General features: G+C 41.2%; 1 protein-coding gene across 3 annotated transcripts in view; it reads right to left on the bottom strand.

Annotated features, from left to right (window-relative positions):
* ZBTB20 (zinc finger and BTB domain containing 20) overlaps window positions 1-27179 on the bottom strand; it is a 577566-nt gene that overhangs the window by 143166 nt on the left and 407221 nt on the right. For all 3 annotated transcript variants that reach the window (XR_010919343.1, XM_067546058.1, XM_067546059.1), the window contains one exon: window positions 3411-3464. The gene's annotated coding sequence lies outside the window, so the exon portion shown is untranslated. The remainder of the gene's footprint in view (window positions 1-3410; window positions 3465-27179) is intronic.

Genomic DNA, 27179 nt, shown 5'->3' with positions numbered 1-27179 from the left:
TGACAATTAGTTGACATTTGTACACTACTCTGATGCTACAGCATGCTGAATATAGGATACTTCATTGATGAACAAGTTCCAGCAGCATGGAACACACATATAGATACCAGGAACTATTTCAATATAATTATCTGATATAATGAATACTCATGCTCAGACACAGGCAACTGGCAGCCTGGAACACGGCCAGTTGTGTTTTGACACATATATCATTGACCATCTGACAGATGATTCTCATATCTGTGATGCGGTCAACAGGATGCCCCTCAATTCCTTTAAGTCATTGCTACTCTACTGGAGAGGGCTTCATAAAGCTGGGAATCAATGGCTTTTTCAGAGCAGGACATTCAAAAAGATATAAGGATCATTAACACCTTTCAGCATAACAACACCCACAATCTCAGCTCTGCCCATCATCCCAACAGAATTGAAATGTCTACACCCCAAGTAATTTATCTCCCAGAAAGAAGGAAGAGAAATAATTTAACAAATTAAAAATTATACAAGCTTTACTGCTTACATATTTACATATGACACTGAAATAGAGGGAAATGGGAAGGTGATTGTGGGAGGTGAGGAGGAATGAAAGGAACCCTGGTGTGTGCAGTGAACTCGGCCTAGAGACGCCAACAAAGTGTGCAATTCTCTAGTGCTGCAGATTAGGAAATTGAGTCTTGGGGAGGGGAAATGACTTGCTCATCATCACAAGGTGAGTCCGAGGTAGAGTGGGATTTGTAGCACAGAGCTAGTTTATATAACAGAACTATAACCATGAGGAATGCTGATGACATGTGGTCGTCAGTGTTGGCATAAATGGCTGCTGATGCAGAAAGGCTTCATCTAAATGTGCACATTTCAAGCCTTTGCGCATCATTCACACTTTCTATCGATACTATGAAGTTCTGCAGTGAGAATAATAGGATTTGGCGGGGCCATTATGAACCACCCCTCTTGGACAAATACATAATACATGATGGCAAAGGGCTGGTGGGACTTTAATCAACATCCTTTCTCAGTCAAATAAATGTCACATTAGATGTACGCCATATTCCGTTTTTGAGGGCCTCTGCTCCTCCTGCTGCACAAGCCTGACACTGCCACTAACATAAACAGAAGCTCTACACATATGCGTAGACTCCTACCTATATGCAGCAAGTACACCAGAGTAAAAGTGGGGCAGGACATCGTAATTTATGAGTATGGGACACCTTATAATGAAAGAGAAAGGAAAGAAATATGGGGACCTCATAAGCACGATAGGCAAATTCATCTGCATAAGACTCAGCACTGTCATACCATTTTGTGCAATAATCATATCATAGCTCTGGCTGTAATTTTTCCTATGGGAACATTTTTCCTGCAGCAACACCAAATATTGTGAGTCAACTTTAAATCTCAAAGCCACATGTTGTAATGTTCGATACCAACCAAACAACACACTGTAGGGTGCTAGAAAGTTTCAGCAGGCACCTGAAGAATTAAGAATTTCCACTTTCTTTTTAGCTCTACTTTGAAAAAATTTCCAGAACCAAAAAATAACTTGTGTATAAACTTGCAGATGTAAATATATTCAGTAAATTAAAAAAAAAAAAAAAAAAAAGGCTACTTATTACTCTGTTTTTTTTCCAAACAGTTATTTAACAGTCAACTGTTTTTCCATTGAACAAGTATTGGACATGGATTTGGGCTGCAAAAAACAGCACACATCTTAAAAAACCCAAAGTTGGATCTGGAGTTTTAGGCCCAAATGTTCAAACATCCTGTAATTTTGCATTCCCAATTCAAGATACCTTTGGCGCCATTTTCAGAGGTGTTTAGCGCTTCCAATTTCAGCTGAAGTCAATGGAAGCTGCAGAGTCTCAATGCCTCTGCAAATCAGGTACAAAGTGTCGCAAGTCCGGCACCCATAAACTGAGGAACAAAAAGTTAGTGGACACTTTTGAAAATTTTGTCCTCAGTTCTGGCCCATCTCTAATTATCTGTTACAATTATGACTGCTTGGCAGTGCTAAGGTTCCTTTTATATTGTATTAAGAAGTCTTACTGTTTTACAGAATTACTAGATTTCACAATGCCAATTTATTATGAAACATTAGGAAAATGTAAACTTGTTTAATTAAAAAAATACCATATCCTAGAACTTGGCAACATTTTTAAAAAGTAAACTTCAAACCATGAGAATTTTACATTTTTGCTGCTCCAGGTCTTAGAAAACAACTCCCTGGATTAAAGTAATATTTTTTTCAATGAAAAAAATAATTGAGTTGACAACTTACATACCAACAATCAAGCCCAAGTGAATCAAAACTGCCAAGAAAAAGCCCTGCATAACATAGGTTTGCAAAGGAAACCACAGATAGATTTTTAACTCTAGCATTGTTGGGGAGAGACGACCCATAACTGTTGATAGCAGGGAGGCACACTTTAAAAAAAGCAGTTTTCAAACTTTTTGAGCCGAGTCCCTCCTTAGGAGTTACAATTTTTGGTTGTGTCCCCCAAACCCAGACAAAAAAAGGTGAGTCAGAGGGTGGAGGTCGCGGTCCCTCCCCGAGCCCCGCTGTGCAGAACTGAAGCCCAAGCCCCATTGCACCGAGTTGAAGTTCGAGCTTCCTGGCATAACTGTTCAACCCCTCCCACCCCGAAATGTTCCTCCACATTCCCTAGTGGGGCATGCCCCCCAGTTTGTAAACCTCTGATTTAAATGTTCTGGTGGTATGCAGCGGGATTCAGGCAGGGAATACAAACCCTGGCAGAAATCTGGGAGGGGGGAAGATACGTGACCTCACATGCACCCTCCACGTGTCACCTCTGTTAATGGGGCCATGCTAAAGAAACTACACCAAGACTTAGAAAACTATTCTAATGGTAGGTTGTACGCATTGGTGTCAATATAAGCAGTGTGGGTTCACACAATGCTGCCAACTTTGCAGTTGCAGGGGGTTGCAGATCATGAAATTCTATCCCAGCAAGCACAGGTTGAAATGCTAACTAAATGTTTTCTGCACCTGCTCCAGTCCTGCATGATGTGCAATACAAGCTGCTTCGTGCTGAATGAGAGCTCTGGGATGGGATAATACCCGTTGGGAAATTTATGGCAAGCTTTCCCCATATCTAACAGGAATCCTCCATCCACTGTCTCCCTAATTCAAACCAGAAATGCATATACCACTTTTGCACAAACTTCCTTTTCTCCCCATCACACAGTGGAACCGAACCATTCTGAGTCTCACAAACTGATGCTGCACAGAAGTATGGGACGATTGGGTAGAACAAAGATACGCACTGAATACTGAACCTTGCAGCCAGAGAGACCTACAGAATACTTCACAGGGGCTTCGGATTTGCTCGAATGTGCCTTGAATAAAACACATGACTCTTGTCACTGAAAGGTACAAAATGCTTAGTACTTACACGAGAGGCAGGAAAGGTTCCTTCAGGAGAAGCCACAAACTGATCGGTAAGGATCTGAGAGGAAAACAGGAAAAACAGCATGAAGAACTAAAGCAGGTCTAAATAAGCTAAATGATACCAAAATAAAAAGGAGACTCAGGAGCCTCTGACATTCTCACAATTCCCGCAGAAAAAATAACTTTTTCACTTCATAGATCACATAAACCTTGCAAGCTCAGAAATTACCCCAACCAGGGGACTAGATAGCTCAGGGAATTGGTAATAGGTTAAGGAGACTTTCATCCCTAGGATGCTACTTTGAATCCATTCCAAATCAGCAGAGATTAAATGATGATACCATCTGGTGGCTGTTCAGTTGCTACTGTCAAATAAGATGGTGCTCCCTGTGGACGGGTATTCTCTTCACAAAGCCCACCACCATAATTGGCACTAATTGGCCTCCTTGTCAGTAGTCTCAGCAGAGAGGTGAAGGATTAAATTGGCCACAGAGACTGAATTCCTCTTCTTAGCCCTAGATATAGTCCTTCCAGGTCAGAGGTGAGGAACATTAGGGGGGCAGAGTGGCGAGGAAGCTTACACTATAGCTGCTTGTTTTGAGGATAAACGTGGCACATCGGTCTCTTCTGTCTTTGGCCTAAAAGTGATTTGTTACCTACAGCCATAGGAGAAAAGAGATCACTGTTTCAAGAGAGAATGTTTGGGAGAACTATTGCCTCGTGGTAGTCTAAGTACTTAGCACAACACACAGTCCCTGATTTACCAATGTATGTTGTGGCTTATCTGAGCTATACTGTAAACTTATTGTCCAGAACATATTAACATGGAATGAATTAATTAACAAGATGAGTCAAAACCTGCTACACTGATGAGTAGTTCCAAATGGACGATCTGTTCCTCTTTGAAATTGAAAGCAAAGGTTTATACAAAAGATGGATGCTTTGAAGTAGCCACCTCCTCTCATGGAGATGGTTTGAAAAGCACAGAATTCCAGTGTGTTTTAAATCTAAACTAATGGTGACTGGTAAAGCAAGAGGAGGTGCTTGTAAGAAAACTTATTTGCTCTCAGAAGATAAGGAGAAGAGAATTTTATTTAGCTTTAGCTTATTTTTCACAGAAAAATACATTCTTATACATAATGTACACCGTCATGCTACAGAATCTACTGTGTTAATGCTATAAATCTGTACAGTGAGTTGAAACCATTAGAAAAACTATCAACATTTGCCAAAACAATTGCCACACATCACAGACAGCCTCTGTTCTGAGTATAAAACTGTGATTATCTCAGATTTAATGGTGACCACTGCATAAACTGGATTCTTAAGTGTGTGCGCACATGAACGCACGTGTGTGCACAAACACACAGTGTGCAACCTCACTCATTCTCATGAAGACCCACTGCAGATTACTCAATTTTCCTGATTAATATGTGAAAATGCAATCTTAAAACCAAGGATTATGTAACAGAATAAGGGAGGATTAAGATAGGATCCATGATCTGAACCCGTTGACAGAGTGGCATATGTCTGTATCTCTTATGAACTCTCATGTTGTACTGATTATGTAACTATTAGCACAGTGATTGCACATGCTTAGACATGGCCAAAAGTGCCTATTGCACTGTGTTCCAGACAGCAGCCCTTCCCAGAAAAGGTATTTGAGACCTTCTTGAAGTATGTTGCTGCGTCAGTCCTAGGATATTAGAGAGACAAGGTGGGTGAGGTCTCTCTCTCACCAACAGAAATTGATCCAATAAAAGATATTACCTCCCCTACCTTGATCTTACTGAAGGACTAAGTGCCATAACAGAGCAATCTAGCAAACACAATGAGAGTCCTGTAGCACCTTAAAGACCAACACATTTCTGCAAGCACAAGCTTTCGTGAGCTGCAACCCACTTCGTAATGCATCTGGCTCAGGGACTGGGGACCTTATTTAAGAGCAAGGTTCTGCTCTGTGCAGTGGGCTGACCATTGCTACACGCAAGAAGGATGTGCAGGAAACAGAAGGCAGGTCAGACTCTGTCAGAGTGAACTGATGATGAACTGCAGACTAAATAGAAGGGGTAAACTCAGCCTAGGGGAGGGTGCATCTCAGGACTTATTATTTTCTACTTCAAGTTCTTTAACAGTAAAGTCTCTGTGGTTAAGAAATTCCTTTGCTAAGCCTGTGTTCCTTGCTTTCCTGTCATGTCGTCCGCAGAGGGGTTAAACTAGAAGTCCAAAGAGTCCACACCCTAGGTAAAGATCTGAGTGAACACATGTAAGCAACTGGACGGCTCAGGAGGTCTCAGACACTGGTTTCAGGGTCTACAGCAGCTGGGCAGAGATGCTCCACATCCCCAGGCAGTGCATCGGACAAGAGGTCTCAGACCAGGAATGTGCCCTAGTGCCCCAGAACTAGAAACACTGACAAGGCTCTGCTCAGATCCATCTGTCTTGGAAGCATGTGGGACCCAGTGAAAGGGCGCACTTGCAACAGTCTGGTGACATATGATGGGCTGTAACAAGCCCTTCATTGAGAAGGTCTTCTGAACTCATAAATTTTTTAATCCAAGGGTCTAGTGTGTCCTTGTTACAGTATCCCCCTCTCCCACCCATCTTGGCTCCTTGTTTCAGACCCAGTGCCCCTCCGCCCCACACCTTTTGGCTACTTGTCTCAGTCCCTACCCCACCTTGGTCTTTGTCCCAGTTTCCTCCTGGCCATGCCCCAAGACCAGTTCCTCACCCTTCTCCATTCCAGACAGGGAGTTTCCTCCTTCTTCTCCTTGCTGACTAGGTGTCAGCAGGGGGAGAATTGAGAGCACAGGAGATACAATCTCCCTGATTCCATTTCTGTGTCCAGTGTCGCACAACCCCAGTAGCTGGGAGCAGTAATTTAGCATAAAGTCCCACCCAGACCTTGCAGCCCTGGGATGGAGCATCGTCATTGTAGATAGGATCTTTGGAGCATTTTGTTGACAAACTCTACCAAGTCCCTACTGTGCAGATGCGAACTGAAATTATCAGAGGGTCATAACTTGTTTAAAGTCAGGTAGTGGCAAAAGGCACCTCCCTGACACCAGGGTGAACAATCTACTACATTTCAAGTCCCTGCTCCAAACATGGAGGGGGGCTAGAATTTCTCAATGAAACAGTTGTAGGACTCTTTTAACGTGGTAATTTTTTAACAATGTATTTTCCCCCTAATGTTGTTCTGAGAAATGGCAGAACTGTTTTTGCTGAAATTTTCTGGAGGAGGGCAGACCTGGCACGGAAAATATCAGCCCAAATTCTTAAAGTCTGGCAGTTATAAGCAACTGAAAACAGGGTGTTATAATGGGAAGCATCAGCCAATCTTAAGTATAGATGTTGCTACTTGTGTTGTCTAGAGTAATAACTTTAATGCCATAAGATGCCAAATAACTTTATAAACTAAGGGCCCAATCCTGTAAGGTACTAAGCTTTGAATTAATTGGGAATTGACATCTCTCACCATTTTGCAGGAGATACTCATCATCTTTTGCAAAATTAGGCCACACAGAGTGTATACAAAAATCACATCACTAACTACTGAAAGGCAGTCAGTTCTGGGGTGGAACATAACAACTGTTTAACAGTGCATAGCAACACGATAGTGAAGTCCAGTAGAAGAAGTGAGGAAGAGCATTACATCCAATTAAAACTGTAGGGAAATTTTAGATGAGTAATTACACTGGGCCTAAATTGGAATTTGGCAAGTCACCAGGTCATTCTGCCAAAAGTGCCATAAAATCTTTAATGATCACAAGTGGTCCAGGCGCTTGATTTTAAGTCTTGTCTAAAAGAGAAAATATAAAAATAAAACTTTCCATGTGAAGTATTGAAAAAACAGGATGTATCTGAGGAAACTGTGATTCACTCCATGTTAGATAAGTATAGAAAACATATGAGATGTGGGCCAAATTCTACTCTCTTACCCCTGCACAACCTCACTGACTTCATTGTAACTAAGAGCAGAATTTGACCCATTAAAATGCTAGGGTGTAACTTTTTATTATATGGCACTTTGCAACACACTTTGTCACTAGAGATACACTTAACCTAATTACATTGCATTAACACAGCACATTTCTCCAGGACACACCATTATATAACATGTAAAAAATAAAATCTATGAAAATTGACCATTTATTTTCCAGTATTCCATGTTATAACTGGAATAATCCTCTGAATCATATGCCACTATTATCCTTCTCTTTTTATGTCGTGTGTTTTCAACACAGAATTATTGTATCTGGTGGGAGTATACAAGATATGATCCAACTGATCTTTTCCTTCTCCCGTTCCTAGGATTATTTAACAGTTTCCAGGAAAAGCCACTACTAATCTTGGCAGAATTTCACTTTATTACTATCGCCATCCTCACTGAAGCTTAAGTAAGTGGATTTTCTGTAAGGGCCCAGAGTGGGGGAAATAAAATCCAATTCCTAACTCACCAGCAAGATGCAGGTCATGCCACTAATGCCTCAAATCCTGGACTGGAATAGAGGGAGCAACTCCTAAACACTGGTTACAAAGGGAAGATGGGCCCTGCATCCAGGTAATCTTGAACTAACTGGACATGCTACTATCCCAGACCGCCTTCTCCAAGGGCCTGTATGGAACTAGCACAGAGCATAGCTCTACCACATGCAGTCTGCCCCCATACCAACTCCACTGCAAGAGAGGTTCTATTGCATTGTAAGCTTTCCACTGCCTTTACACGGTTGGATGTGTTCTATCCTTATAGAATCTGATATAGAATTTAGTCCAAAAAGCAGGTGGGGCAAACAATCCAGTGGAGAAATCTTAACGTTATTACTTTCTCAATCCAAATGGGGCCCAAACTAAACCCACATCTGGAAAAAACCGTGTTAACCCTAGACCCTTCTGAACTGAAATTCAATAGAGCCCTGTGAATGATCTGAATCTGAGGTAGAGAGAAAGTTCATTGCGTGTCTGACACGGGCAGAGACAGATTACAGGAAAATTAAATTGAGGATTTTAGTGGATATAATTGTTGTTTTTATAAATTAATGAACAACAATAATACGTGATCCTGAACTGAATATCAGGGCTGACATTTAATCTGAGCCCTCATGCTATCCATAAATGTTCATAAACGTCACAAGACCCCTGCCCCTTGATTGAATTACGATCTAACATGCAATTTGGGAAACATGGATTAATCTACATAGATTCATATTTCTACAGGTTACATTGTTTTGTTGATTTATGCCCTTTTCACTAAATGTCCTTTTCATCCAGAATCCAAGACAGAGTATGCAAATAGCTAACATGAGAATGAAGGGATCAGCTCAAAAATCAGCAGCCAGCAGCAGATGGAAAACTGGTATAGTGAAACCTGTACTAATTACCTCTTGCTATTTGAAGTCACCTCTGTTAATGGCCAGCAAAATCTCAGTGAGATATCCTATCACCTTTACATTAATTCATACTGCCGCAGGTGGCCACCTGAAAAGCTTCTGGCAATGCACTGACCTGCCCACCTGTGTAATAAACTGTATTACAATCAGCTTGCGAAGGAGGCCAAAGGTGGGACCTTCTTTAATAGTAGGGGTTCACTCCAAGAACATCATTTTTAATCTCCTATCTATGTAAGAGTGCATTGACAAAGGATGCTGCATTAAATCGAGAGGTGTGCATCAGGAAAAGTGCTTTGGCAGAGCACAAGGAAAACGGATCTGAAAGGACTCCTTTTTATTGTCATACTGTCTGAAGTGATTACCTATGAACAGTTAAAATGTCTTCAGTCCTCCTATTGCCTGTTTCCAACAGGTGTCATGGTACAATGATATTTGCTTGTGGACTGATAATTATTTCTTACTGTTTGTATTACTGTAGTGCCTAGGACTGTAGTCATGGCCCAGGACCTCAGTGCTGTGCAGCTACTCAACTAGAGTGTGTTACAGCATGGAAACAACAAGCAGCCAGTCAAACGGTGGTCCTCCCCACAAATTCTGTTTTCTTCCAGGGCCCAATCCTGCTCACTTTGAAGTCAATTGAGTTGTGTCACTGGGTACATCCATATTGGAGCTGGAGGTATAGTTTCCTGGATTGGTAGAGTGTGTGCACTAGCTTTGATCGAGCTAGCATGCTGAAAGTAGCAGTGTAGCTGAGGTGGTGTGAGTGGCAGGACAGGCTAGACATGCATGTAGAACATGCAAGTGATGTTGTCGGTCATCACTTGCACTGTCCTGTTTGCTATCTGTGGAAGAAAGTGTAAGCATGTGTTGCGCCCGTAACTCGAATAGATTGATGTGTGGACAAGTCTCCATAGGAGATCATTGCCCCTGGATAGTATGATGTTGCATATGGGTGCTCCCCCCAATTAGGCGTCTGTTGTAAATATCACTGATGGTTATTCTCACTGGAATGTTATCCCATTGCAAACGTTTCCTAGTTTCATCCACCAGTGGAGTGAGTCTTTGATTTTGGGAGGTAGTTCCAATTATTTGTTTAGGTTGTGCTTGTGTAGTGTGTAGACCAAACGTAGTCATCCTTGAAGGCAGTGCATGTGTAACCTCGCATGATGTACTACGAACGTGGTGATTGCCATATGTCCCAACAGTTGAAGGCAGGTATGTGCTATGATGTGCGGATTTGTCGTAACTGCAAAAATGATACTTGTTAGTGTATGGAATCTGTGTGTTGGTAATAACACTCTGACCTCTATGGAGTCCAGGTGTGTCCCTCTGAATTCCCATTGGTTTACAGGTATCATGGTTGATTTCTGCTTGCTTATTTGTAACCCTAGATTTTGAAAGAGGTAGATGATCCTCTATGTGTTGTGTAATGTTTCTGATCATGTGCGACTTTTCAAGAAGCAATCATCTAGAAATGTGAATATAATTATCCCAACTGTGTAGGTGGGCTGTCACGACTGGAAGGATCTTGGAGAAGACCGCGGCAGAGAGGCCGAATGGTAGTACCCTATATTGATAGTGTTCTGATCCCACTGGGAAACAAAGGAATCATTGACATGCTGGGTGTACTGTGATATGAAAATACACATATTGGAGGTCCAGAGCCAAGAACCAGTTCCCCTGTTCCAGCACCGGGATTACTGTGGCTAAAGTGACCATCTTGAACTTTTGGACACAAACAAATTTGTTTTGCTTCATGAGGTCCAGGATTGGCCTCCAATTTCTATTTGGTTTTTTTTGTGTTAAAAAATAGTGAGAGTAGAATCCCTTCTCCCTGTCTTGTGGTGGGACCTGTTCTCTTGCCCCTAGTTGTAGAAGGTGATGCACCTTTTGTTGTAGGAGGTGTTCATAAGAGGGGTCCCCGAAGAGGGACAGGGAGGGAGGTTGGGTGGGTGGTATGGATGTGAAAGAGAAGGAGTAGCCCACGCGGATGATCTCTAAGGCCATCTGTCTGTGGTAACTGATGCCCAGATGTTGTAATATGGGCGTAATCAGTGTCCAATGATTCGTGTAGTAGTATTTGGTGGCACTGAAACAGGTAGGTTTATCAGACCCTTCACCAAAGCTTCGAAAAGACTGTTTCCATCCTTGCGATGGTTGCGAGGATGATGCATGGGTCTGAGTCGATCTCCTTCTTTGAGGTCTCTGCTTCTACTTGTATGGCTCGAATGGTCTTCGTTGGCGAGGGAATGAGGGTTCCCTGCACTGGTAAGGCTGGGACCTCTTACACCTGGGGGCAGGTGTATAAATTCTGAGGGTTCTCAGAGTTGCTCTCGAGTCCTTCATGGAATGGATAACCTGGTCTAGTTTTTTTAAATAGTTTCTCTCTGTCAAATGGTAGGTTTTCGACCTTTACTTGCAGGTCCCTCAGAAGTCTCATGCCTGCAGCCAGGATGCCCAATGCATAAGCATAGCTTTTGCCGTTGTTTTAACTACTGTATCAACAGCGTCGAGGGATGCCTGCGGAGACGTTTGAACAACTAGATGACTCTCAGTTACCAGAGACCTAAATTGTTTGCATTTCTCTGCTGGTAAGTCACTAGCAAATTCACTTAATTTGGTGTAATTGTCATGATTGTATTTTGCCAGAAGAGCATTGTAATTGGCCATGCTAAACTGCAAGGTGCAAACAAGTAAATTTTGCAGCCAAACAAATCAAGTCTCTTGCATTCTTTGTCCTGTGGCGTGGACTTGTATTGTGCCAGTTTGCTCCTTTGGTTCTCCGCATCTACCACTAATGAATTTGGAGGAGGGTGAGTAAATGAGAATTTAATGCCCTTAGCAGGGACATAGAATTTCCTGTCCACCCTTTTACAGGTTGATGAAGCAGAGGCTGGCGTCTGCCACAGAGTTTTAGCAGGTTCCATTAATGCATCATTAAAGCATATCCAAGGCACCTGATGCATAGAGAGTGGCCATCTGAAACTGGAATTGCATCTCTACAGGATCCACATCTCTTGAACCCTGGGGAGCCAGGTATTTTAGCATAATGCCTACTTTTATGAAGAGAATTATCTAGCGACTAAGAAAAGAAAATAATTTTTTTTAAACCAACTAACTAGAATTTATGACTTAATCTGAGACTAATTTACTATGACTAAACTCTATATTTCAACTATCTCTAAGACTAATTAATTTGTGTTTCTTATTCTGTCCGGGACAGCACTGTGGAGCTCCGTCTCAGGCTGGGGACAGTTGAGAAGGAGGTTGGGCCACCCTGGGCCGGATGCACCAACACCTAAAGTGGAGCACCCAAAAGACAGCACTCAAAGAAAAAAAGGAAGTTACAGTTTTCCTAATTACACATTTTAAAATGTACATAATGCAAGATAACTACACATTATCTTTTCTTTAACTGGTATATAAGTTAGTTTGTTTTGAAATATTATGGTTGCATTTTGTAATTGTATTGCAACAAAAAGAGCTTTTCCCCCTCCCTTTTTCTGTAATTAAAAATAGATGAAAGAAAAAACCTTGATTGGAGATTTTTGCTCTTTTAGTAAGATGTAACATACATGTTAAGGTTAAGGAATACTAACTGTATAAGGCTTTATATTAAATACATATATAATAAATATATATATAGACACACACACAAACATTACACAGATGCTATTAACAAATAAAGGACTTTGTACAGCTTTCACTTGAAGATATAAAAGGAACGATTTGGGGAAACAGACTTTTGAACAAATGCTGCTTGACAATAAGATTGGTTGATACAGTTTTTTACATAAGACATAGTAACTTAATCAAAATCAAAGTCTTAACTCTAATTGTATATGAGCTACATTCCTCAGGTAATTCCATCTAAAAGAAGTCCAAACCAGAGTTTTCATAGAAACGAATGAAAGACAGATGCAGTAAAAGAGGACTCTGGTATCTGAAAACTGAACTCCAATTAACATCCATCAGGAGTCTCTAGCTGCCTAAGGAGAATCTTCAATCTCTCCATACAAAGCTTCTTTGAAGAAAGCACCTTCAAAGAAAGAGCTGTAGAGCTCTCCAGAAGGTACATCACATCAGAGCTTCAGCAGCTCAGTTGCTGAGGCAAGTTTGCGATTGAGAACAAGTTTTCACAAAGCACCACAAAGGGTAAATTTTATGTATCCATAAGCCAACCACCTATATCTGGAGCATATATTTTGACTTAAAGATAAGAAATAGCATTAATTATAATTCATAATAGCTTTACTCATGAACCAATTCCTTGAGGGAATTAATAGGAAACAGCTTAGAATCGGTTGATTTTGAGTTAACTGATTTTAAAAATTGCCATTACTAAAAAAGGGTTTAATTGCAATATTTGGACTCAGCTTTAAGGCTTTGATGCAGGACAGCACTTAAGAACATGCTTAAGTTCAAGCATGTGCTAAGTGCTGTCCTGAATGGGGATGCCTTTCTGAATCACACCCTAAGAAAACAGAGGTTTCCTCTGTGCCCATTAGTGAATGTCCAAGAGATTATAGAGGCCCAGAGCACCTCGGAAAATTCCTACTTCACCTGGACAGAAGTCAAAGCCCTTAAGAATTTGGTGTTCCAAGACATACAAAGTTAAATTAAAATGAATACTGAAGTATTAAGCAAACTGAATATGAATAACTCAAACTCTAAATATTGAAATGTTAAGTTGAAAAATGTTGTACCAGTGATGACATGCACTGGTAGTTAATAAAAGCAATTACTGAAGTCTGGCTTGTTGTCTAGAATTAATAATTAGGTAATTACTTTAAAAGTCCAACGATTCATATAAATAGGTTACTGACATGAGGAAGTGACCCTGGGAAATGAGTTAAGTTATTGATTGATGGTTTTTATAAATAATTATTATTTTCTTGCTGGGTATTAAGACTTCCAAGAGTGACCCAAAATAATTTGTCTAGAGGGCGTCTTTTGAATTGCACTTGGACTCAAGAGCCAAGACACTCCAGTGAGCTCTATGTAATTCCTTTCCAAGATGAGACATGCCAATTCTTCCCAACATCTCTTTTACTTCAAGACATAATTAACACTTTCCGTTTGAGCCACTGGGTTCAGAAATGCTTTTCCCTCAAGGGCGCTGCAAGTCAGCTGTCAGGGGCATTGGCAGGGAGGGTTGCAGGTGAAACTAAGGCGCGTTGGCAGAGCTGTGTGTGGAGACCCCAGGGCTGAAATAGCAGGAGGTGCTGCAGGAGAAGATTGAGGTGCATTTGCAGAGCTCTGAGAAGACCCAAGAATGGAATGCAAGTAGGTATCAGAAATCGGGCTGATGGTACATGGGAGAGCAGTGTGGCCTGTGTAATGTTTTAGGACTGGAACATTAGGGTGCATTATAAGTCAGGGATGAAGTGTCTAAGCAGAGTCATGATGAAAAATCCTGACTACACTAAACAAAACCAATTTCAACACAAAATTTAAAGAAAAGAAACAAAAAGTTTCTTCCCCTTCAGTATACCAATAAAGCAATCACACCATGAGACTATGCAGACATACAGGAACATGCTAAATTGACAGACATCACACACAACAGCAGCAAATCCTGGGAACCTTAGTGACATTTGTTTGCTCTACAGTTTTTACAATTTGTACCGCCTGTAACAAACTGTGCTCTCATGGTAGCATGTAATATTTGGAACCAGACAAAAAGCATTACAGGAAAAATTGTGCTCTCTTTTACACCCCTCCAATCCCATTGAGGTCAATGGGGTTATGCAGTTGCATCAGTAAGTGCAGAATTAAGCCCACAGTGAACAGAGAAAGGCTATACATCAGTGGTATCTAACCTTCTCAGCCTGAAGGCCAAACACAATTTCAAAAAGGCCAAGGGGTCACAATCAATACTTGGGGGATGATTCTCCAACCTGTTCTGTTCCCTTTTGTGAATCTCATTTGATGAAAAGGGAAATGCCGTCAGTCTGGGGAATCCCTAGTAGGCATACAGATGGCATAGCTGGTTCCTATGCCTCCATTCAGACAGTCCCTGTCAGCTGAGGGTGTGTTGGGTATTGCGAGGGGAGTTTTGCAGGAGGAGACTGGAGCAAGCTGTGCTCTGGCTATACAGTAGACATACAGTCCTTTGGGACTGTAGCCAGCCAGTGCACCTAAGAGCATCACTCAGACTCTACCTTATCCTGGGGCTGGGGCAAATAATCAGGGTCCGTAACTAGTTGCTGGTTCTCAATTTCTTCCTCCCCCTTTCATGGGATGCCCTGAGTGACTGGGGAGCAGGGAGGAAAGCCATTCTTTGGTAATGTTCCCCCAGGCTCCTCTGCAACAGAAACTAGCCAACAGCCATTCAGAGAGCTCAAGGAGCACAATTCAGTTCAGAATAAAATGCACATTTTCTTCTTAACATAGTTGACCTCAAGAACTACAATTTAGAGTCTTAATAGCAACAAGCTGGACATCACAGAATAACATATGCATATTTAAAGCCATATTTTCAGTTTATGGAAATGAAATAGTTCCATTTAGGCTAGAGATGCTGTGCTGACTTACACCCATTGAAGATCTAGCACCTCAGAACTCACATGGATTATGAAGTTAATTTATACCTTAGTGCAGCACTTAATCTGGTAAACTAAACTTGATTGTGAAACTAATCTACCTCAAAATGTTGAACACAAGTGGCTAGGAAGTTTGAGTTAAAATTCCAGTTCATAAAAAGTGGCTGAATAAGCACATCCTTTCTAAACCTTTAGTTTTATAAAAATTCAAGACTACCTTATGAAGATTCACTAAAACAGGCCCATAGAATAATACATTTCACTTCTCATCTGATGTTATCACTGTGCATTACAACATTCATTTAGCCTCACAACACCGGCTCTATGAAGTGGGGAAGTATCATAGAGGGTTACACTCTTCATTGCTTATGGAAGCCCATTTGGTAGGTGGGGGTGAGGGGAGGCGGGGCAGAAATACAGTCTCTATCCCTGAACCTGTAGCAATTTTACAGGATACTGCCAATAAACCTAAATGTTATTGTTAGGTCATCTAAGCTGCTCTTCTTCTTCTCTTCATTTATTTATCTATCAGCTTCATATCAACAACTTCCCTGGGACAGAGCCCATGTGGCGCGACAGGCAGAAGAGCCTGGAGTAGCAGCACTGTGACATCAGAGGTAACCTAGCCAGTCTTCACTGCCTCCCTCTAGTAACCCTAACCTTAAACTCCAACTCTGCCGCTTGCCTTGGTCATCTCTCTCCTTGATGTTGCCCAGACAGTGCTGCAGGCAAAGTAATCTTTCCATCTGCAGTACCAAATGGCACTGCTTAAATGAAGAAAAATAGCACTGATTGGGGAAAGATAAATGATCTTCCCTTAGTTACACAAAGATTGGATGGAGCCATGTGCAAATCTCCAGCCTCACTCCAAAGTAGCCAATATGGTTTCTAATCTGAAGCAGTCCCTGCTATCCCAGCCCGGAACCCTTGCACCCTCCCAATTATGTCAAAGCACCTCAGTTCTGACCTGTAGTTTCATTTGCTGACTCATTTCAACCAATGGGATTGAAATATGCAAATGAACTGGAGGGAGGGAGTAATGAGTGGCTGAGTTATCTCTGATGTCACAATTCTTCTCTGCCTGCAGCGCCAAATAGGATCTGTGTGGAAATCAGGCTTTTCCCACATTCCAGTTTCCCAGTTGTCACCACATTCAATAGGGTTCTTCTTCCCATTCATGCCTAGAACATTCCCTGAAATTTTGGAATTGATCAAATGTGGTATTCAAATGTTATCATAATACAGAGAGACAAACAGACAAATGTCATCAAGTTGAGTGTTGGGCCTCACTTCTTTTGGCCAAATATCATTATCTCCATTTTTCAGATGAAGAAACCAAACAGCAGCAAAGCAAAGTGACTTGCCAAGGTCACACTGCAAGTCAACAGCAGAACTAGGATACGAACCTAGATCTCCTGATGCCCAGTTTTTGAACCACATCAATTGACAATAAAATTATTAAAGAAGATCCATCTGCAAACTTTTTTTGCTGAAGAAAACCTCATCGCTTTGATGGCAAAAGCCAAACCAAACATTTACAAGTCACTGAATGGCGAGTTATGGTTTTTGTAATCTATTTATCAGCTTTCCTACATAGCATAGGTGTCTATTTCACAAAGACAACAAGAAAAGAAGACAATGAAGAAGCAAACAAATCCATGAACTTATTCAAACCCAGTTTATATAGCTCATCATATTCATTTCTTGAATGGAAAGTAAACGTCTTTTATATGGCTTGGATTTGAATATAATCATTAAACCATTTGCCCTGCTCCTGCAAACAATGCAAGAACTTACACCAATCAAGGCCGAGTCAGCATAAGGATCAGCACAGTAAATAAACTGGCACCACTTTATAAGAGCAGGCCCTTTGTGTAGATGGTTTCTGGCTATTACAGTCTCTTACAGAATTATATTCAACATTAGTTAAAGGGGGGAAAGAATCAGTCCCAATGTTTCTTGTAAAGATTTTGTACAGCATAAGAGAAATGCTGGCTTTATTTTGCAACTCATTATCTCCATAAGAACATGAATCAAGAGATAAACTATGCCAATTCTTCATAGCTGACTTGTTATAGAATATTGTTTGAGTCTTCGCTAATGACTCCTTGAGGTTGGTTATTACTGTGATCAGGAGTTGGGAGGATAGAGGTCTGAGACCTTTCAAAGGAAACCTTTTCCTTCAGCACCACTACAGAAAATAAAGCTAGCATTAAGGTAACTTTAACAACTCAACCAGGATAATGGCCTATGCGTGCAGCTAGAGCTTCTGCTGTTTTAAATGAGGGGAATAAACTGTGCATAAGCTAGGAAGCTGAGCTAACCAGCTATTCAGTCTTGGGGATCAGGAAGCTGCTAACCTGAGCAATGTGAGAATATGTGGCAGCAAATAGGAATTTAAGGCAGAAGAAAGGAAACACGGTGCAGTGGTTGAGTGCTACCTTGGGATTTGGAGAATGGAGCAGTCCAGCGAGTAGACACTACATATACAGCAGTAATTGCTCAACTGAAAATGCTGATGTTTCCCCCACCGCAAAAAAAACACATTTTGGAGAAAAGAGCCACCTTGTAATCCCACAGATGATCACAGTTTTCTAACTTCAGGAAAGAAAGAAAGAAAAAAGACATGAAAACTGTAGATGATTTAATGGAATCAGCTTGTCAAAATGATGAAGCTGAAAAAGCTTTTTACGGAATATGTCCAAGACAAAAACTTTAACATTATGTATCTAGTGGAGAGCGGTTTTTGTCATGGCAAAAAGGAAGGAATATCATTAATTTAGACAGAAAGTGTGAGGTTCTGCTGAAAATCTTCATGGTATAAATAAATGAAATATAGCCTTGCTTGGCCAGACAAGTGCAGCCTGGAGAGTCCCAGTTCTTGTTAGAGGCTATCAAAAAAGCCACTGGGCTTTTAAAAACTGTCATCTCTGGTATACGGTAAGAAAAGGGCTGGGTTGCTTTCTTCAGATCTACCAGCATCTGGCTCCAGTCTTATTGAGGCATCTACATGACTGGAATGGAAAATGAGCTCTTTTAAAACTAGTTTTTGAAGGGACCTACTCAAACACAGGACTTTCTCCCCAAATACTTTATAGGAAAGAAGCTCATTATGGTCACTGAGACATAGTCACAGCACAGGCAAATGCTGTATAATCTTCCACCAACTCAATCTAACTCGCAGCAACTCCTGGTATTCTAGTTTTGGGTTCCCCACACAGCTCTGCTAATGCAGTGCCATTTTGACCCACTGCTTCCCCCCCCCCCCAATTATTCCAATCTAAAACTTCCCTTGAGCACACACTTCCATTCACACCTAATAGCAACGTACAACAACTTCAGTATGTAACCTTGAAGGGAAAAATCTCTTTTCCCTCTCTTTCAATGTGCCCTATTAAAACAAACAAACTGGAAGACCCCAAGGTGGTAGTGATGTCCCTCATTTCCAGAAATAAAATTTGAATCCCATGTTAGTTTATTTTTTGTTTAAAAAAAGTTTCAAATTGCAGCCCCATAAAATTATTTCCCTAGCTGATGGATGGATCTGTCCCTACTATTTGCATCCATCTTTATGTCAAGCGTTAGGGAAAGTAGAAGCTAATAATGAGAGCAGAGAATAATTTTCAGGGAATAATTTACTTGACCAATTTAGCTCTCTCTCTGTTTATAGATTATCCATTAGCAGATTGCCATTACCTTCAATAAAAGTGGGGGTTTTGTTGTGTTTTGTTACTTGTTTTGGGGCAATGCTATGGACTGATGGTGAACATTTGCTCCAATTATTTGATATTTGGCACTCTACCTGTGGTGGTTAATTTGGACCAATCAACACAACTGGTTGCTGTTTGTTCAAGAGTCACATGGTATTGGTTCTGCTTACTGTCTGGATTAGTGTAAAACTCCTATAGGCTCTAAATCAGCATGTGCTTATGTCCCACTGACATCAATGGGACTCAAATTTGATTAAAATTAAATGCTTTGCTTAACAGTGATGAATTTAAGCATGTGCTTGAAGTTAAGCATATGTTTAAATGCTTTGCTTGGCAGGGACGGATTTAATCTGTCCTAAAAGTGCTGTGCAGAACTGAAGTCATAACTAGAGGAAGTCCTGAAGAAGCCACTGGGATTTTGATGTTCTTAGGGGCGAGGAGCACTTTAGGGAACAAATAGTTCTAGGGAATTTTAGAAAACGTCAAACCTTTCTAGGCCACATAATCCTGCCTGATGCGTGACTCCTAGAAACACTGATATTGTCCAACGGATTGGCTACGTACAGAGTTTAATTTTTTCTCATCACATTCACACAAAATACTTGCATTTGTACGCACAATGCTAGCTGTGGATGTTGAGGTCAGATTCCTGTCTGATTTATTTGTCTCTCTGGGAGCCCTGTGCAGAACAATATCTCATCCTATATAAAATATACCACTTACAGAGAAAATAAATGAGTTGATAGTTCCCCAGCTAAAAGTACAGGAGCATGTGATTTTAAAGAGTACTTTTTGCAGATATTCATGAGAGTAAAACACACTTGCTTGAATGTTTGCACAAAGCAAACACAAAAGGGGTGTGAGTGTGGCTGAAGCATTTTTTTTGTTTTTGCAATGTCCACACAACTCTACTTCTGTTAGGCATATATGGTCCCTCTGGCTCACAGCAAGAAAGGACACATCATTATTCAGCCTCAGTGAATATTCATACACAGCAGCCTACTTGATCTGTCAATATGTCCTATGTATGAGAAATGGGTTGGACAGAATCAAATAGTATCACACATCAAAGGAGCCATTCCATTGCCTCCATAAAAGACAGACATTTTAAAAGTCTTTCTCCCTCAATGAATCAGGAATAGCCTTCAATGCTGCAGAACAAAATAAGGTCACAAAGAAAAATCTATTATTAGATCGAGTCTATGGCCAGTGATTCCAAAAGGGTTTAATGTTCATGAGACCTTTGCAAACTATTGTAGCATCTTCCATGTTCTCATTTCCCACTTCCCTGAGAATGCTTCAAAACCCCTGGGGCAGAGTACATTCCACTAGCTGGTATGACATGTCCATGTGTTCCTGCCTTACAGAGTGTATTATATTCCCACTGGAATGATACAACATACAACCTCCACATTCCCTAATAAAGGAAAGGATTATAAAGCTCTTCGAGTATGAGACCCGGCCCCAGTAGCCCCTCTGTCACCTCAATTCCCCTCTCCCTAGCCACATTACATAGCCTCTAAACTAATTTATCTTAGGTAAACAGCAATGAGCATGTTATAAACAGCATCAACTCTTCTTCAACTAGTTATACTCCCCCTCCAACACACACACACACATACACTCCTTATAAACAGAAGTGGGAAAAAAATAATGTATGTATGTAACAGCAAATGTTCTCTCACTATTTTTTGTTCCGTTTTTAACTGTTTTTATCTTATATAAACAGTGGTGATGGAATTATAAACACCATTATTCCACCTCCATGTTAATACTTTTATTATCTTGCAGAAACAGAAGCGAATGAATATGTACATGACACCAATCAATCCTTTAAAAAAAACAAAAAAACCCCAGTTTTTATCTTTTATAAACAGCGAAGGAAGAACTTAATGAATTCAAAATGTAGTTTTCCTGTTTATATTTTCCATGATACGAAAGTAGAAACCAAATGGATGTACATTCAATGTTGTGCATGCTGTCAGTTATGAAATACTTTCTCTCTGTGTACTTTCAAAGTAAATTCAGTGCTGGTGGAAGATGCTGGATCGAGAGCTCTGGAAACAGATGGCCTGAGTTTATCCACAGAACAGGTACAAACACAGGTAGGGATAGGGAAAGCTTCCCCAACACTGCCCCTGCCAACATGTTCCTGGTTTCTCATGGAGGGATCACTCACAGGAGAGATTGGGTAGTTCAGTCCATGAGGCTCACATTCCATATTTAGTCATTCTGCTGAGACAGTCACAAAAGGCAGGGCTATTTAGTACAGATGTGTTATGCGGGCACCAGTCTGCTAGAAACTAGACTCAAATCTCCCAAATCATTTCAGAGAGGCCATCCAGCAGCTGTCAGATGGTAACAATTCCTGGGCATTACTAACCTGGGTCAAACACAAATGTGTGATTTCAGACGAGCTCCATATTCCATTACGAATCCCCTGGAACCACACAGTCCTAAGTCTCCAGTACAGCTGGGTGCTACTGGCTGGCCAAGAGGTCAACCTTACACTTCTTTTGAAAGCATGCACAGTCTGTACCATGGGATCCTAAGCTGAACACAACAATCTTACAAATGTAGTTTAACTTGCACCCTGTTTTCCCTGCACAGCTAGGATTCCTATGTATCAAGGGGAATAACTTAAAAGACAAGAACCAAAGTAGGCTGCCCAGGAATGGCAAAACAGGAATGTCAGGATCACACACCATATGACTAGGACTGAAAGAGAAGAGTGAGTGAGCTCCATTTGGGGGCAATTTGTAACCTCAGCGTAGAAAATAGAAATTTACCCTTAAAACCAACTTCTCGGCCAAACAGGCTACTTAGAACAGGGTACTGGGGATAGAGCCACAGTTATTTTTATATTTAGCTACCTCCCAATACTGACTGCCACACTAGCATGTCCCATCACTTACTGCGCCAAATGGCATGACCCCATCACCCAGTGTCCCCCTGGCATGAAAAATATGCTTAATACCAGACCTGGACCTCAGATGCAAAGTCCAGGTTTGAAGGATCTGGATCTGAATTTTCCCCAAGTGTGTGGGTGTTCAGATCTGGAGTTGAAACACAGGCCCCTGTCTATTTAAAAGCATCTTTAACAGCAAAATATACACACAAGAGAGAAGTAAGGCATCTTAGAGGAGGCTAGCCAAATATAGAAGAAAAAACACATTTCACCATTTGTTTTGAAAACACCAAAAATGATTAAAACATATTATAAACTTAAAAAAAATTCTTACCATATGAACTAATCCCTTGCCAAGTTTAATTTTTAAATCAAAACAATTTTTAGGCTCATATGTTGAAAAAGAGAGTCTGAAACGAACAAACTTAACTAATGTATTTAAAAAAGCCACATTCATTTAACTTAAATTGAAACTGTCAAATTTGTTAAGACCTAGCAAGGGAGCCACCTGCAGTGGTCTGGATTTAATCTATATAGTTCTCCCTCCCCCCCCCACCAAACTGTGACTCTCCTTTGAAGCTTATACAAACTGTCAAGAAGCAGAAACAGCAGAGCCCCACACAGCCTGATTTCCCACCCATTCATTATAGGCTCCAAAATTCAGTGCCAGGGTTACTGGGTTTCATTCCACGCAGGAGAGACTGTGAATTTAGCAGCAGAGAAGGGGAGACAAACAAATATGTAAGAGAAACTATGAATTAAGAAGCAATGGCTGTGAGGAGGGCTTCTAGGTGGGTTGAGAAAAATATAACACAGCAAGGAGTAGGGTCAGAGTGCTAATCAAATACAGAGAATTAAATATTGAGAAGAAAGAAAAAAGTCAATAAAAATTAAGTACCACTTACACCTGCCCTATTTTTGGGGGGGGTTCATCTATAATACATAGCAGAGATTTCCCTTTAACTAGGATAATACTTTTAATTTTTAATCAATTTTGAAGAAAAGCCCTGGATTTAAATTGTAGGGGGAAAGGACAAGCAGCTCAAACTACTTTTGTGAAAATTGTAACCCCACAAACAATCGAGGAGGTTCCAGAATTCCAGACCTCTTTAGTTGTAAGGGTCCCTGTGACAGTTCCTCTCCATTAAATGCCTCTTCCTTCTCTCCGTCCCCACATAGCCCTGGTCCCCAAACCTTGTGTCGTCTTCTCTGAGCGGAGGCAAAGTGCTTTGCTATCCTTCTTCCTCCTTGAAATGTTCAAAGGGCAACCAGCATACTAACTCCCTCTGACACACTCAAGTGGACCAGCTCCTCTGGTCAAATCCTGGGAGACCTGAAAGGCGTGGTCATCTGCTCTAGGGTTTTCCCGCAGCAAAAGCCTTCTTAGGAGACAGTCATGCTCCCTCACTTGATTTCTGTAGAGGTCAGGTTGCAGCCCTCTTTCCCCCCATTCCTGGTTCTGTACTGAAGTTTGTCATTTAAGGATCTTTGTCATTTAACAGCAACAAAATTAATTCCACATCTGATGATGGCACAGATTTGCTTTCCTGGAAAGTTTCAGTGTTAACTTCCTGGTGTCTAGATGACAATGTGTCTGGACGCAGATCTAAACAATCCGTAACTAACGTGCAGGCGTTGAGTGGGTAGGTCAGATCCAGTGTTCTGATTCAGGCTCATTTCTGTATTTACCTGACAAGAGTGCTGTGAACATCAAAGCGTAAACTTGTAGAATTACTTGGTATAATTATTATAGAAGGGCAATGATTTTTTTTATTAACAGAATGTGCTCGTTTAAGAACATTTCCCTCCTCAAATTTACGTAGTGAAATAATTAATTCTAGTTCAAAACTCTGAGCAGTGTCTTAATTTGAAAAGTAAGAAACACCCCCAAGACAGGCCCTCAGATCGGGTAGACTGTGACAGATGTAAAATCCAGCCTCATATAATAAAAGCTGCAACATAGCTGCACTGTGCGCCTGCATATTGGGGGCCAAATTACCCCCTCAGTTATACCTGTGTAATCCCGTTGTCTTCCAATTTTCCCCACAGTGACACCTGTGCCATCCACTGACTGACATTTATGCCGTCAGCCATGCCAGTGCAAAGATAGTCTGCTGTATGTGCCATTAGCTACACCAGTGCAAGGTGACGGCCAGTAATTTATGCCATCAGCTCCACCTGTGCAACCCCACTGCCTGCAAAATATGCATTCTGTGAGGCCTGTGCAACCCCAGTGTCTTCAGTGAGAGGCACGGTGTAACAAGGGAGAACTTGCCTGTATTTTTTTTTTAAAGAAAGCACTTTTTGAGTGCCTCTTCATTACAACCCAACTGGTAGTATATTAAGACAGGATCTTGCAGCACAAGATTAGGTCCCATGTTTAGAAAAGGTCTCTGAATTTGAGAACACAGAGCACTGGACTCCAAGGAGCTGCTACATTTCAGCATGGGATCCGTGTCTTGCAGTGCAGGTCCATCTGCCTCAGTGTTGATCAATGGTTCCACACTTAGTCCTATCTCCCGGAGAGCAGAGATGAGAAGAACAGTCTGTTAGAAGTTACCATTTTTAGGTAGCCTAAAATTTAGATTGAGATAGGCCCTATTAAGTCTTAACTCAGCTACTTTGCTCATAGCCTCAGTGGGAAATCACTGGGATGGTGGGATTTCACTCTCCTTGAGTTGCAGGGTTCTGCTGGGCACATAAGTATATGCCAACGAGTATATGCCAGCTTCCAGCTAAGAGTGAATTTTTACATCTGAGTCAGAATCCCCAGAAAAAATGAGAATTAAAACAGATACGCTGATGCTAAACTAACCCCTTAAAAGGGTGTACTGTGGCAGCATTCCTTCACTAAGACATCTATGCTATGACAAATCGTTACCCACTTAAGTCATTCATAACTTGTTCTTCTACAGACATTCTGTATCAGATCAAACACTCACTTGGTTTGTGTAATATGGAGAGACAACTAGAACATTAAAATCTGCAGTATGCAAGTGATCACGATCTACAAGCAAGACAAGGAGGCTGAATTCTGCCTTCATTTAAAACCATGCACACCCTTTGTGACTGTGTATCTGAAGGCTGAATTTGGCTCCCAAGGTTTTAATCCACTCAAAACTGAAGAACAGATGCTGTAAGGTGCTGAGAACCCTCAATTCCTACCTATTTCAGTGGGAGTTGAGAATACTCAGCACCTTGGGGGGAGGTGGGGGATGCGTGTCCTTTGCAGGATAGAGCTTTTAGTTTTTGAGTTTCAAACATCGTCTTTCTTTTCCTCAGCAGAAATGTGTGAAAACATCCTCAATCTTGGCAAAAACAGCATAAAATCACCGGGTTTTGTATGTGGAAAAGTGTCACTTTGTGTGGATTTGCTGGGAAAATGGCAAATTTCTAGCTGGAGCAAATATATGAAAAAAATCACAATTTAATCAAGAGGGTGATATCTCACCATTTTTTCCATTCTCCAATTGGCATTTGCTGCCACGAATGGCAAAGCTGTGACTCAAATCCGCAAATGCTTGTGAAAACATGACTTGGCAAGTGAATGCTCACCAAGTACGTTAGTCACACACAGCTCTATAAATGGAAGTTGAGAAGGAAGCATGGTATAGGGGATAGGGAAGCTTTGAAAAACTGTCGTGAAAAATCTACCAGGCCTACAGCTGCAGTAGCTCCAGCAGAGAGGCTCTCCTGCCATGCCACAACTGGGACGAGGGTTCCCTGGCAGAAAATCTACTTATTTGCCCATTAGTACAACAATGAACATCACAATAGCAACAAAAATAAGATATTTAAGTCTTTTTTTTAAAATAACCTAAACAACGCATTCTGTACAATTCAAATTATTTTAATGCTGGTTACCAGCACAGGACTGTGATGCAAGAACTCCTGAGTTCTAATTTATTTTATCCTGATGGCTCCCTGGGGCAAGTAATTGTATGTGATAACTTCTAACTGGTCAGAGCAGCACATGGTTTTCCACCAGGTTCTAAGGGGTATGAGAAAGGACAGTAGGAGACTATTAAAACTAATCACTACATTGTAGCAACGGTGTGTTCTTTTAACAGGCCCATTCCTTTAATATATGTTTGTGCAGTGGCTGCACCACAAAAATATACAATCAGATGGTTCAGTCTCTGGCAAATACTGTACACTCTTACAGCTGGGATATAAATGTAAGCTCTACCCGATCCCAACTTCCTGAAATGACTAACACCCTACAGCAAAAGGCAGTGCCAACCATTACCTTAAATCTGCTTTACTGTTCATGTGGATGTCAATATCACTCTGCTGTGCTATGGACAGAGAGCCAGAGACCTTAAGTCTTTATGCTCTCTCCTTACCCACCTAATCCTGTCCCTGACAAGCTACCCCAGCACCCACCTTGTAGTAGCCAGGAGTTCACAGATTAGGGGGCAAAAGTGGGATTGGTGGCAGAGTTAAGGGTATGTGGTTTGGATAGCAAGGATGTGGGGTGGCTCAGAGAAAATACAAACAGGTCTGATCTCTCATCTAGAACCCCAAACTGAGGGACTGATCCCAGAGCCATTGCAGTTCTGGAATGATCAACAGGAAGTCTATGCAGAAAGCTGTTGCATACTTGGGCCTCAAATCTTGTCTCAAGTTTGAAAATTGTGGTTGACTTTCCCCATCCCTTCAATTAATTGTTGTTTTTTGCATCTACATTTCCGGGTACTAATTAGGCCTGGAAGCGTAAGTGCCAACACATTGCATAAAATACAGTTCTCAGGAGCTTCTCAGCAAACTTCTGCAGATCCAAAAGCTTCACATTGATTTTCTATCCTTTTCTGTGCTCATCTGAACTGACCCTCCCAACTCTTTGACCACCACTACTAGAGGGAGGTTATGTGGATGGGACACAAGAAAGAGTCAAGAGACCTGGGGTGAAACTGAAGTCAAAAGCAAAAGTCTCAGTGATTTCAAGGATCCAGGATTTCACCCCTGGATTCTATTCCCAACTTTGTCACTTACTCACTCTTTCTATGATGTTGGGCAAATCACGTCATCTATCTCTGCCTCAGTTTCTCCCTTTACCAAAAGGATATTTTCAGACGTAAAATGAAATGGTGGTGTGTGTGGTTTTTATGAGAACACTGCAGGAACAAAAGAATGAGCGAGGTTCCTAAGAAATTGCATAAGGGGAACAGCTCTGTAGTCCCATCAGCACAGAGTAACTCAATGTCTCAGCAAGAAATT

This window comes from Emydura macquarii, unplaced genomic scaffold (assembly GCF_026122565.2).
Source record: "Emydura macquarii macquarii isolate MOO-44397 ecotype Brisbane River unplaced genomic scaffold, CSIRO-AGI_Emac_v2 contig_1119, whole genome shotgun sequence".
Taxonomy (NCBI): Eukaryota; Metazoa; Chordata; order Testudines; family Chelidae; genus Emydura; species Emydura macquarii.
Note: the sequence above shows the minus strand (reverse complement) of the source record. Positions and strands in the feature narration are given on the sequence as shown.